Source organism: Lissotriton helveticus, chromosome 10, assembly GCF_964261635.1.
Source record: "Lissotriton helveticus chromosome 10, aLisHel1.1, whole genome shotgun sequence".
Taxonomy (NCBI): Eukaryota; Metazoa; Chordata; class Amphibia; order Caudata; family Salamandridae; genus Lissotriton; species Lissotriton helveticus.
In genome coordinates, this window is record NC_136071.1 from 868,348,916 (window position 1) to 868,361,773 (window position 12,858).

The 12,858-nt window shown below is 39.7% G+C and overlaps 1 protein-coding gene across 1 annotated transcript in view; it reads right to left on the bottom strand.

The window, feature by feature from the left end:
• DNAH11 (dynein axonemal heavy chain 11) overlaps nt 1-12,858 on the bottom strand; it is a 3,642,058-nt gene that overhangs the window by 1,741,023 nt on the left and 1,888,177 nt on the right. The gene's annotated exons all lie outside the window — the stretch shown is intronic.

The window sequence follows — 12,858 nt, forward strand, 5'->3', positions numbered from 1 at the left end:
GGATGCAGATAAAAGAGGTGAGAACATCTTATGCAGATATTTACATATATACACACACACCTACACATATATATATATATATATATATATATATATATATATATATATATATATATATATATATATATATATATATATATATATATATATATATATATATATGAAACATATATGATATGCACACATCTTGGGTTGTCTGTTAGCCAATGGAATTTTGCAGATTTTCCCTTTAAAATGTAAACTGTTGAACCTTGATCTCCATGAGAGCATTTTTTACTTGCATGGACATGCACATCCAACTCAATTATAGTTCTGTTTATTATGCAGAATATAAGGCAAAGGAGCGATCGCATCAGGAAGCTGCTGTGCTAAACAGTACTCAAGTAAAGGCCTGACAGACTGGACATATAGAAGTGCTAAAAAACGCATTCAGCCGACGCTTTGCCAATCCCACTATGGTGCCTCTCATAAGGCCAGATTACTAGTTTGGCAGTGCCGCAGCAGGACTGCTCCGCCATTGCACAGTCAAACCCGTGTGAGCACCGCCTACCAAACTATGACTTTTTATTTCACTGATGGGCAGTTCTTTGGCGATCCCACGGCGGTGGCTATGAAATAGACACCGCAATAAGAACGCCAAAGACAGTACTTGCATGGTATGGACTGGTGCAGTCCATGTTGTGCTTGTAGTGGGGTGCATGCACACAGGTGGGCACAACATGTACCCCCTGCATGCACACCATGGCACAGAGGCAACAAGGGGCCCATTTGGGCCCTCTTTGATTCCTCTCTGCCACAGTTTTCATTCAATTCAATTCAATTAAAAATATCTTTATTTAGATATAAAACAAATATCTTTAAAAGAGAATTTCAGGTTCACGTTATACATAGCAATAAAAACGGTTCAGACAATCAATTGTTAAAACTGCTCCCCTGAGCTGCGAGTCCGTTTGTAAAACAACCCCATGCACGTGGACTACTATTTAAACCATTGTTAGCATTGTTTGCCCGGTACTTTGAGGTTAATTAAAATACATTGTTTAGTTTAAAACAGGTAAAGGTAAAGTAGTAGCAGGCTGGTATTGTTTAAAATTGCGATAGGCACACTGGATCAAATTTGTCAGTCTTATGTTTAAGTCTGTATTATCTGGACTCAGTGCTGCGATAATAGCTTGCCTACAAGACCGAACACCCAGTCGATTCCATTCCCCCCTCAGCTTAACCCTGCGTTGGAGTTCGAAGGCGGGACAGATGCAGACCACATGCAGTAGCGTTTCTGCTACTTCGCCACACCCTCTGCAGGTTGTGTCCTCCTTCACGCGATGCCAGGGGGGTATATTTTGCAAGAATCGTCAGTCACCCATTCTAATGGTGATGAAACTGCGTTTTAAGTACAGTGAATAAGGACTGGAAAAGTAAGTGGCAGGGGTCAGTCGATTGTAAGAATTAATAACTGCCCACGCATGGCTTCGTTTTGAAAATAGTGCTTTATCAGTAATGAGCGATAGCGATCTTACGCATTTTTTGATGGCAAGCTTAAATGCTGGCTGACTAGGATTAAGGGCCCGCCTTCTGCTGAGATTTGTTGGATGTAGTCCTTAAAAAGTCGACCAAATGATCCTCCTGGGTTTTTTTTCAGTTATTTCTTGACAAACTAGGGTCTCTAGAGTGCCTGGATTGGATTTTCGTAGTTTGTGGCAGAGGTTAAGAAATACCCCGATACAGGAAACGTCATAATTCAATAGGCCCATCTCTAATCTGATCTGTGGAGGGGATGCAGAGTATGGCAAGTGGAAAACCTTTTTATAGATTTTGATTGTGTGCTGATTTAGATCACTGTTCAGTTTTCCCTTAAAGATCCCTATTCCATACGACAGGGTAGGGCCGATTTTCGCTTTCAAGACTTCCAAGAGAGGAGACAGCATGGGACCTGAAAGGTTTCTTGAAAGCTTAGTCAATGACACTGCAAGCGTCATTGCTTTGACCACAATCTCTTTGCGCTGCTTTATAAGGTTGCCCCTAGAGTCCAGATGGACCCCCAGGTATTTGTACGACTGGCCAATGGCGAGGCTGTTGTTGTTAAAGGACCATCTGCCACCGGTATATCGCTTCTTCCCGAATATGACAACTTGAGTCTTCTTCAGAAAGACTTCTAATTTGTTCTTGATAGTGTATTGCAGCAGTGTGTCAAGCAGCCTTTGCAACCCCACCCTGGTGTGGCTAAACAAGGCTAAATCATCGGCATATAAAAGATTGCTCAAGGCCGTACCTCCTACTTTTGGCGAGTGGCTATTTACGCCGTCCAGGGTACTAGACAGGTCAGCAATGAACAGGTTGAAAAGAAGGGGGGCCAGCACGCATCATGGTCAAGGAACCACCATAAAACCGTGACATAGATGAAACTCATAATGTGCTTGGTGGGACGGTAGTCGTGCCAAGCATATTGCGACCTCAAGAACACTGCGCCACCACCAGGAATCTCTGACCATGGATGTTCCCACTGCCAACTCGCACAAGCACAAGAAAAGGTGCTCAGCCACCTAATTTGGCACATTTTTAGGGCCCGCCCTATGCCTTACCATGGCAGCTCCCTTGGTCAAGAGGGAACTGCAAATATATACCTACTTGCCTTGTAAAGGTTGTGTAGTAAAGGTTAAAACCTATTCTGTGTTCTTTTGTGCAGGACAATTACCTGCATGGTGAAGGACATGCGTGGTAAAGGCCGTCTACCCTGGTTCTTGTTAAAGAAGGACATAGAACTTACTGTTTCATTATCAACTTCCGTCCTTCAAAACAGGACTTGCAAGGTCATCTCTCCCAGGGCCACTTTTCAGCAGCCATGTTTAATAAAAAGCTTCAGAGATTGGAGGTTATCCCTTCTCTGGCTGGTTAACATACGCCTTTGAATGCATAAAAATCTAATTCATATTTCTTTTTTGCACAATGTGAACGGAAGCAAGCTGGCCGATTTTCCAGAACCTACCCTTCTGTCATGCACTCCGGTGCATTCAATGCACCAACAGTAACCATATTACATATAGCAAGGACTGTGTTGTAGGTAACATTACAAACACATAAAAAAGCAATGCAACTCATGTTAGGTGGTTGCAGGATCTCTTTTTGATACATGGTGAAATTGTACTTCATATTTCAATAGCAGGTTATTTGCATTCTATTTTGTTATGCTCACTTTTATTAACCGAGTGATGGATTGTGTTTAATTTTGTACTTTTTGTTCAATAAAAAGTCTGATAATAAAAAGGGAAAACATGAATGTTACCCCTTTCACCTTCATAGAATACCATATTTTTCTTAAATGTTTAAGTGCATATTTGTAAAATGAAAAGTTAACATATAGATATGGTACTGTTGGATGTATGACGGAACAACATGGTTATTACAATGAACGCAACACTACCACACAAGTATTTATCACACCTATGCCTTTGCCACGCATGCCTTTACAATGAAATTTGCATTTGAAGGCATGTACAGTAAAGGCATATGCGTGGCACAAACTTACCAGGTATGTATAACCCCAAGTTAAAATATATATATATTACCTACTCGCAGTCGGCAGTAAGTAGTTATAGTTAGCACCATAATTCCATAGAAATAGCATTTTTTGACTTCACTTTAGGATTCTTAACAAAATCTTCCTAAAGAAATGGCCTGGCGATTCTTGTTGCACTTGGGAAGTTTCAATGCGATTCGTGAGGCAGGAGCTGAGAAAAATGAGGTTGAATAATGGGTGTATTTGCAATGTTAATGTGTAATTTGTAACCTACGTAACTCTCCTCATGTAAAGAGCTCTGATACCTCCGGGTCTAGCCAGGGATATATAAAACCAAAGTAAATAAATAAATACAAATAAATAAATAAATACCTAAATGTTAATTCCCATAGGATCTGTCAACACGACTACAGCCCGAACAACTGGACGGAATTACACCAAATTTGGCAGGCAGCTACCCTTTCTGCCGCAGATTGTTCTTGTTGTTATTTGGTGTAAATCCATTCGGGAGTTTTTGAGAAATTTAAGATGAAAAAGTTTGTGATATCTGTGGTCACTATCATTTACAGAGAAGTTGTGATTAACTGGGACAAAGAGAGCCAACCGAAATGGTGCGATTGGCTTGCCACACCCGGAAGAGAAAGTTGCAACTGGCATTTATGGATCAGGGAACGGTTTCTGGTGCTGGAAAGTTGTATGAAAGGTGGTGTAAGGGGTCAGGGTGGAGGTACTCTGACACCATGTTTGACATATGGGGGTGTTAGTGCCACAAGTTATGTGTCTAAAATTGATTTTTGGAACATGTGCAATATTTGTGAGTACGCTGCAATCATCAGCACAACCCCCCAGTGTTACATCGTTGGGACATCGCGACATCATTCGCGAATATGGGTGAAAGAAGACAACAAATATATAGATATGCACACACCTTCCCTGATTTTTACTTAGACACTCACTCACAGACAGTTATGCATGCGGAGACACACCCTTTAAGAAACTTGTACACCCAATAACACTTGCATTCCGACACTGACATACCCATATACAAATATAGTCAAAGACTCATAAAACTGACTCAGAGACCCACTTAGAGACTCACACACCCACTCATAGATGTATGTAGTCACACAGAAACCCACTGATGCACCCTGCGACCCACTCAGAGATTCACTTAGACACTGAGACACCCACTCAGACAAGGATGGACTGACTCAGATTCACTCAGATACTCAAGCATCCACTCACAGTCCCACTCATATACTGATGTACGAATTCACAGAGCCACTTAGGTACTGAGACACCCACTTGCAGCCCCACTGAAACACTGCTGCACGTACTCACAGACCCACTTATAGACCCACTCAGACTGAGACATCTAGAGATGCACTCAGACCCTGATGCACCCACTCATTGACGCATTGAGACACTGACACAGCCACTAAAAGACCCAGTCAGATACTGATGGATCCACTCAGAGACCCACTGAGCATCTGCTGCACCCACTTTGAGGTCCACTCAGACACTGATGCCCCTAGCGGAAGACTATCTGAGAAACTCAGACACTCAGACACCCATTTTAGAAGCCCACTCATACACTAATGCATCCTCTGATAGATCCACTGAGACACCGACACAATCACTCAGACATCCATTCAAACACTGACCCACTCACAGACTCACTCAGACACTGGCCCCCTCACTCAGAGTCCCACCGACTTACTGATGGATCCATTCAGACACCTACTGAGAATCTGATACAGCCATTTATAGGTCCACTCATATACTGCCGCTATCACTGAGAGACCCACTCAGACATTGACCCATTCACAGACTTACTCAGACATTGACACACCTAGTCAGAGATAAACTCAGATACTGATGGATCTACTCAGAGACCCATTGAGACTCTGAAGCACCCACTGAGAGGCCCACTCACACACTGAGGCAATCACTCAGAGTCCCTTTGAGACACTGACCCACTCACAGACTCACTCAAACACTAACACACCCACTCAGAGATGGACTGAGACACTGATGGATACACTCAGAGGCCCACTGAGACTGTGATGCACTCACTCAGATGCCCACTCATACATTTATGCACACACTGGAAGACCCTCTCAGATACTTAAGACACCCACTTCCAAGCCCACTCAGACCCTAATGCACCCTCTGACAGATCCACTCAAACATTGATACATCCAGCAAACAAAAGACCCACTGAGGCACTGGTATCACACCCTCTCAGAGACTTCAATACACAATTATAGACCTACTTAGACAGTGATGCACCCACTAACAGACCCAATGAGAGACTGACATACCCAGTGACAGACTCACTAAGATACTTACACACCGAAGGAAAGACTTAGTGATACAGTGATGAACCGAGTGACAGATCCCAGTGAAAGTGTTTTGCAGCTGTCATAGACAGATTGAAGGAGTCTTACATGTTCTGTATAGAGTCATTTTGATAGTAATATATCAACTGTGTGAATAGAATCCATTTTTAATTATGAATGTTCTGGTGACTATTAAATTCCTGCTTTTGTTTTGTAATTTTGCAACTATGGGGAAACATTGTAAAAATGTTTTTTTTTTCTAAATAATACAAATATATTACTTTAACCTCCTCAGTAGGAATCAAACACACTCTACTCTACAAGTGTTTTACACTTTCAAAAAAACACGTGGTCTTCATGAATACCGACTTCATTGCAACGTGTGGTGATGCCGGGAAAATGGGGAAACATAATTCTTTTTTTTTTTTTTAAATACAATACAAATATTTTACTTTAACCTCCTTAGTAGTAGATCCCTATTCTTAAAAACAGTTTACTCTACGTGTATATATATATATATATATATATATATATTCTTCCCACCACCGCTGGTTAGGGGTAAACTGGCACGGGCGGTCCCGTTGCAGCCACCAGCTGGCTGTGTAAATTCACTCCGATACCATCGAAAAATTACCGATGAAGAACGGGACACCCAGGGCTGCAATCATCAAGAAGTTTATTTGGCAGATGAAGAAAATACAGCGACGCGTTTCGCCATTACGGCTTTGTCACGCTCGTCTAGTGGCATTCAACATCATTATTTAAACACCACCCTAGTGCACATAAAAAATACCAGTGAAATGGCGGCGGCCATTTTGTAATATGCAAGCAACCAATATGTCGATGTCATTTTTAAATTAAATCAGCTATAGTATATTGTTTGGACAAATGTACTTATACCAAATCAAATTAAATCATACAGTAACACATGTTCTGTTTTGTATAATCGTTAACCACCAAAATCCATATTGTACATATATTGGTTTGCAGGGTGTCGTTTTAAAGCTGGTACTAAAACATTATATTAAATTTGCGGTATACATGTCCAGATCCTAATATTCTTGAACATACTCCCCTAGCAAATATTTCAAACCGGCAAGTGACTCTGTAAGTCCGCCCATACAAACGTCATAGTTTGTTTACTTTTCATCTCGAACAAATGTCATTTAATACGGCCAAGGAGCACATTATTATATTGCCGATCTACCACATTTTAAACTTTGATGCCCCAGTGGGCCCGCAAAATGAAGAATTCTTAGCTTAGACAACCTGCCCAAAATGTTGACACAGCATTTTTATACTCCCAATCTAGAGTCGTTGCTTGTCATCATGCCAGACGAGAATATTACTATCATATTCTCCTGAATACAAGATCACGCCCCAGTGGGCACTATATTACAAAAGAATCACATGTCCAGTCCATGTCATCATGAAATCAAATTCAAGTTCAATAAAGATAAAGGTGGTTTAAAGTCTCACTGTCAAAACAGTATTCGATGTTCAACTTTGAATATATTGTTCCATAGGTTCAACGTGCATATTGACTGGATCAAATCCATACAGGTCCGCCCCCACGTGAAGTGTCATTATATGCTCGCTACACTGGATGTTAGCAACTTATATACCAGCATAGTACACCAAGATGGATTAGATGCTGTAAGACACTTTTTCAGAACTAGATCTGCCTCCTTTTTTCAACATTCATCAATGTTGGTGGAGATGATCGAGTTCTGTCTTGCCAACAATTTCTTTTATTTTGATGAAGTCTTGTATCGTCAGTCACAGGGCACGGCCATGGGGACCTGCTTCGCCCCCAGCTATGCGAATCTTTTCATGGGCTGGTGGGAGGAGCAGGTCGTCAGGGAGATGGCAGAATTCGATCAAGTGGCCCTGTGGCTGAGATACATAGACAACATCTTTTTTATTTGGCGTGGGGATACTGTCTCATTACAATCTTTCATCAATAAACTGAATGTGAATTCTTTGAACCTTACACTTACTGGTAACTACAGTACCACAGAAGTGGAATTTCTGGATGTGCAGGTGGTAGTGAAGAACAATCTACTGAATACCAAACTATACCGCAAAAAGACAGCAGGTAACAGCATCTTGAATGCAACCAGCTGCCATCCACGCAGTTTAATTAATAGCATACCCTATGGGGAATTATTGCGTGCCAAACGCAACTGCAGTGACAAAGACACATATCAGGAAGAAGAGAACACCATGTGTGAAAGATTTCGTAACAGAGGTTACAGCTTAAAAATAATCAATGCTGCCAGAGACAGAGTAGCCATAAAGAAAAGAGAAGAGTTACTGATCCCACAGGCCAATATGGAAGAGACTGATAAAATCAGATTCATTACCACATATTCGGAACAATCGTATAATGTGCGTAAGATTCTCCAAAAACACTGGCATGTCCTACAAACGGATGATCACTTGAAGAAATACCTCTCTGACAACCCACAAATCACTTTTAGAAAAGGTAAATCGCTCAGAGATGAACTCAGTCACAACAATGTGATTTCTAAAACTGTTCCCAAGAATATGGATGTGGGTTTCAGATGCTGTAGAAAATGCAAGGCTTGTAAGTTCAGCAAAGATGTTAAAACACTGATTGTACCAAATAGCAAAAGGATATTTACTATTCGGAAACATTTAACATGCAACACCACTTACAGCATATACATTTTGATCTGTCCATGTAACAAATGGTATGTGGGCAGTACCAAACACACGGCGAAGAAAAGAGTACTGGAGCACCTACGAGCTATTCACAACAATAACAAACTTTATCCGGTGGCCAGACACTTTTCTGAAATGCATATGCAAAATGAACAATTGGTGCAATTGGTTGTCATAGACAGTGTTGAGCTGGGATCAAGGGGGGGCAACCAGGAATTATCACTCAGAAAACTTGAGTCCAAGTATATTGTGGATTTTGAATGTCTAATTCCTAAAGGATTGAATGTGACCGAAGAATTGGCAATCCACCTGTATGAATAAGTTCTGACAACTTTCCGCAGCTTCGTTGTTTTTAATATCATGTATTTTATTTTTAGGAATTGACACTTCACGTGGGGGCGGACCTGTATGGATTTGATCCAATCAATATGCACGTTGAACCTATGGAACAATATATTCAAAGTTGAACATCGAATACTGTTTTGACAGTGAGACTTTAAACCACCTTTATCTTTATTGAACTTGAATTTGATTTCATGATGACATGGACTGGACATGTGATTCTTTTGTAATATAGTGCCCACTGGGGCGTGATCTTGTATTCAGGAGAATATGATAGTAATATTCTCGTCTGGCATGATGACAAGCAACGACTCTAGATTGGGAGTATAAAAATGCTGTGTCAACATTTTGGGCAGGTTGTCTAAGCTAAGAATTCTTCATTTTGCGGGCCCACTGGGGTATCAAAGTTTAAAATGTGGTAGATCGGCAATATAATAATGTGCTCCTTGGCCGTATTAAATGACATTTGTTCGAGATGAAAAGTAAACAAACTATGACGTTTGTATGGGCGGACTTACAGAGTCACTTGCCGGTTTGAAATATTTGCTATGGGAGTATGTTCAAGAATATTAGGATCTGGACATGTATACCGCAAATTTAATATAATGTTTTAGTACCAGCTTTAAAACGACACCCTGCAAACCAATATATGTACAATATGGATTTTGGTGGTTAACGATTATACAAAACAGAACATGTGTTACTGTATGATTTAATTTGATTTGGTATAAGTACATTTGTCCAAACAATATACTATAGCTGATTTAATTTAAAAATGACATCGACATATTGGTTGCTTGCATATTACAAAATGGCCGCCGCCATTTCACTGGTATTTTTTATGTGCACTAGGGTGGTGTTTAAATAATGATGTTGAATGCCACTAGACGAGCGTGACAAAGCCGTAATGGCGAAACGCGTCGCTGTATTTTCTTCATCTGCCAAATAAACTTCTTGATGATTGCAGCCCTGGGTGTCCCGTTCTTCATCGGTAATTTTTCGATGGTATCGGAGTGAATATATATATATATATATATATATTCTTTTAATTTTCAAAAAAACTATGCAGTCTACGTGGGTACTGACATCATCGCAACTTCCGGTGACACCATGAAAACTGAATTTTAGTATAATAAAAAAAAAATACTAGATTACTTTAACTTTTATATCCCCATCAACAAACCACTATTGTGAAACATTGACTACAGTTTGTAAATATATGTGTTTTAGAGATAAAAAAAACCATGTGGTCTTGGAAATACCAACAGCATTGTGAGTTCCGGTATCAGCATAAAATAGTAAAAGAAGATTAAAAAAAGATTGTTTATAAAAACAAATACAAAAATATTTGTTAAAACACCCCAATACCAAAGCGCTATTGTCAAAGATTGTCTACTGTGTGTGACTATGTGTAAAATGTTTTTTTTTAACACAGTGTTTGTGAATCTTGATGTTATGGGGAATGCGATAGTGCTGCAAAAATAGAAAATAGAATTATAAAAACCTTAGAAATGCACAGAAAAAAAACAAAGGTTACAGGGATGTTATAGTTAGGAAATTGAATTTAAAAAAAAGGTTATTCACACAAAAAAACTAAGGTTACAGAGACGTTATACAGTTAGGCTGACATTTCACTCATACAAAGCCAGGAAAATCTAGCAGTTCTAGTTAACTGAGCTAACAATAACTTATGCCCCCACATGGTAAGGGTTTTTGGATTATAGGAATTTTTAGGGTTTAAGGTGGGTTTAGGATTTTTGATGGTAAGTCATTGTTTAGGGTTTAATTTTGGTTTTGGATTTTGGGTGGCATGGGTAATTTTAGGGTTTAGGGTGGGTTTGGTTTTTGATTGGGAAGGGAATTTTCAGGGTTTAGAGTGGGCACAGTATGTCAGTGTTGGAGTGCAACTGTGAGTGTGTGTATACATTCCTGAATGGATGTGTCTCTGGGTGCATACCAATCTGTGTGTAAGTGTCTACGTAAAAGCCAGGGCAGGTGTGTGAATATATATATATTTGTTATTTTTTTTCACCAATATTTCCTACGAAGTCATGATGTTCATGATGTCCCTCTGGGTGCCCTGACGATCACTGCATATTTGCGAATATCACACATGTTCCAAAAAGTCAAATTTGGCACATAACTTGTGTCATTAACACCCACATTTGTCAAACATGGGTGCAGAGTACCTCCACCCTGACCCCTTATATCACCTTTCATAAAACCTTTCAGCCGCAGAAACAGTTCCCCGATTGATAAAATGGCAGCCAAACTTTATCTTCAGGTTGCGGCCAGCCAATCACACCATTCCTGTTGGCTCGCATTGTCGCGATTAATTGCGACTTGTCCGCGAAATGATCGCAACCACAGATATCACTAACTTCTTCTGAAATTTCTCAAAAACCTCTGGAGAGATTTACAACAAATAACAAAAAGCACAATTTGCTGAACGAAATCAAGCTTTCTGTTCAGAAGTTCGTGCTGTAGTCGTTTTGACAGGTCCTATGGGAATTAACACACCTTTTTCAACCCCATTTTTTTCAGCTCTTGCTTTATGAATCGGCCAAAACTTTCCACGTGCAATAAGAATCACAGGGCCATGCTTTTGTAAAAATATTGTGAAAATGCGTCAACCACCACCAAAGTTACTGGCATGACAAAAAATGCTTTTCCTATGGAAACTTGGTCCTAAATATAACTACCTACTGGTGACCGCCAGTAGGATATATATATATATATATATATATATATATATATATATATATATATATATATATATATATATATATATATATATATATATATATATATATATATATATATATGAACCCAATCCTGTGTTCACAATCCTTTCGAAAAACAGGCACCGACTCCGTGGGATTCAAATCAAGGGTCTTTATTTGCAAGAAAAAACGATCAGACGCATTTCGGCGGACAGGTCCGCCTTGCTCACTACATCTATAAAATATTTAAAACACTTAAAACCTTTAATACTTATATGTACTCACATTTATAACTTCTACAATGAATGTGCCTTCACCAATCATGCCTTTACAATGAAATCTATTGCAATGTAATGCATAGTAAAGGCATATTAGTTGTAAAATCCTGCGTGGTAAAGGCCTGCGGTGTTCGGACTGCGTGGTAAAGGCTGTTTCCCAATACAGTCTCATTTGCAATAGTTTTGCCTAAGTAAAACAGCTTTATAATAAGATTATGAACCAGGAACTATAAACCGAAATCCAAATTCTTATCTTTGACATAATCCAATCAGCTGGGGAGTCTAGCTAGGGACCGCAGATGTTTGCATTGCAATTGTGAATCTATAGTATTCACATTTCTGAGTCATTGATAAAACACGGGGAGCTTGATTACTAGGATGCAACTGCCATTGGTCAGACACATTGCGGCTTTTCTAAATTACAATATGCCACTGTGGCCCTCAATATGAATGGCCACTTAATGACTCGATATAAAATCATTTACTTCAGAGCTCCTTATATCATCTTTTGGGTTAGCCAAGTGCTGGTTGCTCTCTGTGGCCTTCTCTGTTGATGGGAAGACTCTTTTGAGTTTGAAAGCAGATGCCTCTCCCGGGAGCTTCTTTTGCAATTTATAGTTGAATTTCACTCCAGAAACCTGCCTGGTCGTATATGCATTTGAGAAAGTGGTATGTAAAAGTACTTTCACCTTCTCAAATCGATACCTTGATTTAAGTTGTTTATTCCCATTTCTACCCTTGGAAAGCATATTTTCAAATTAAGGTTGCTTAAATAAAATAAGCCATCATTCGAAAAGTATGTATTATGGACAGTTTTATTTCAGAAGGGGCTTGGACTATTAGCCAGTCATCCCAGCAGCATCATGGATTGGAAACACCACATGAAGACATTAAGTCATTTGAAAAATATTTTACTTTTTTTCATTCCTTGTAACACAAGTCACATATGAAAATGGCAGGGTCGCCCGTGA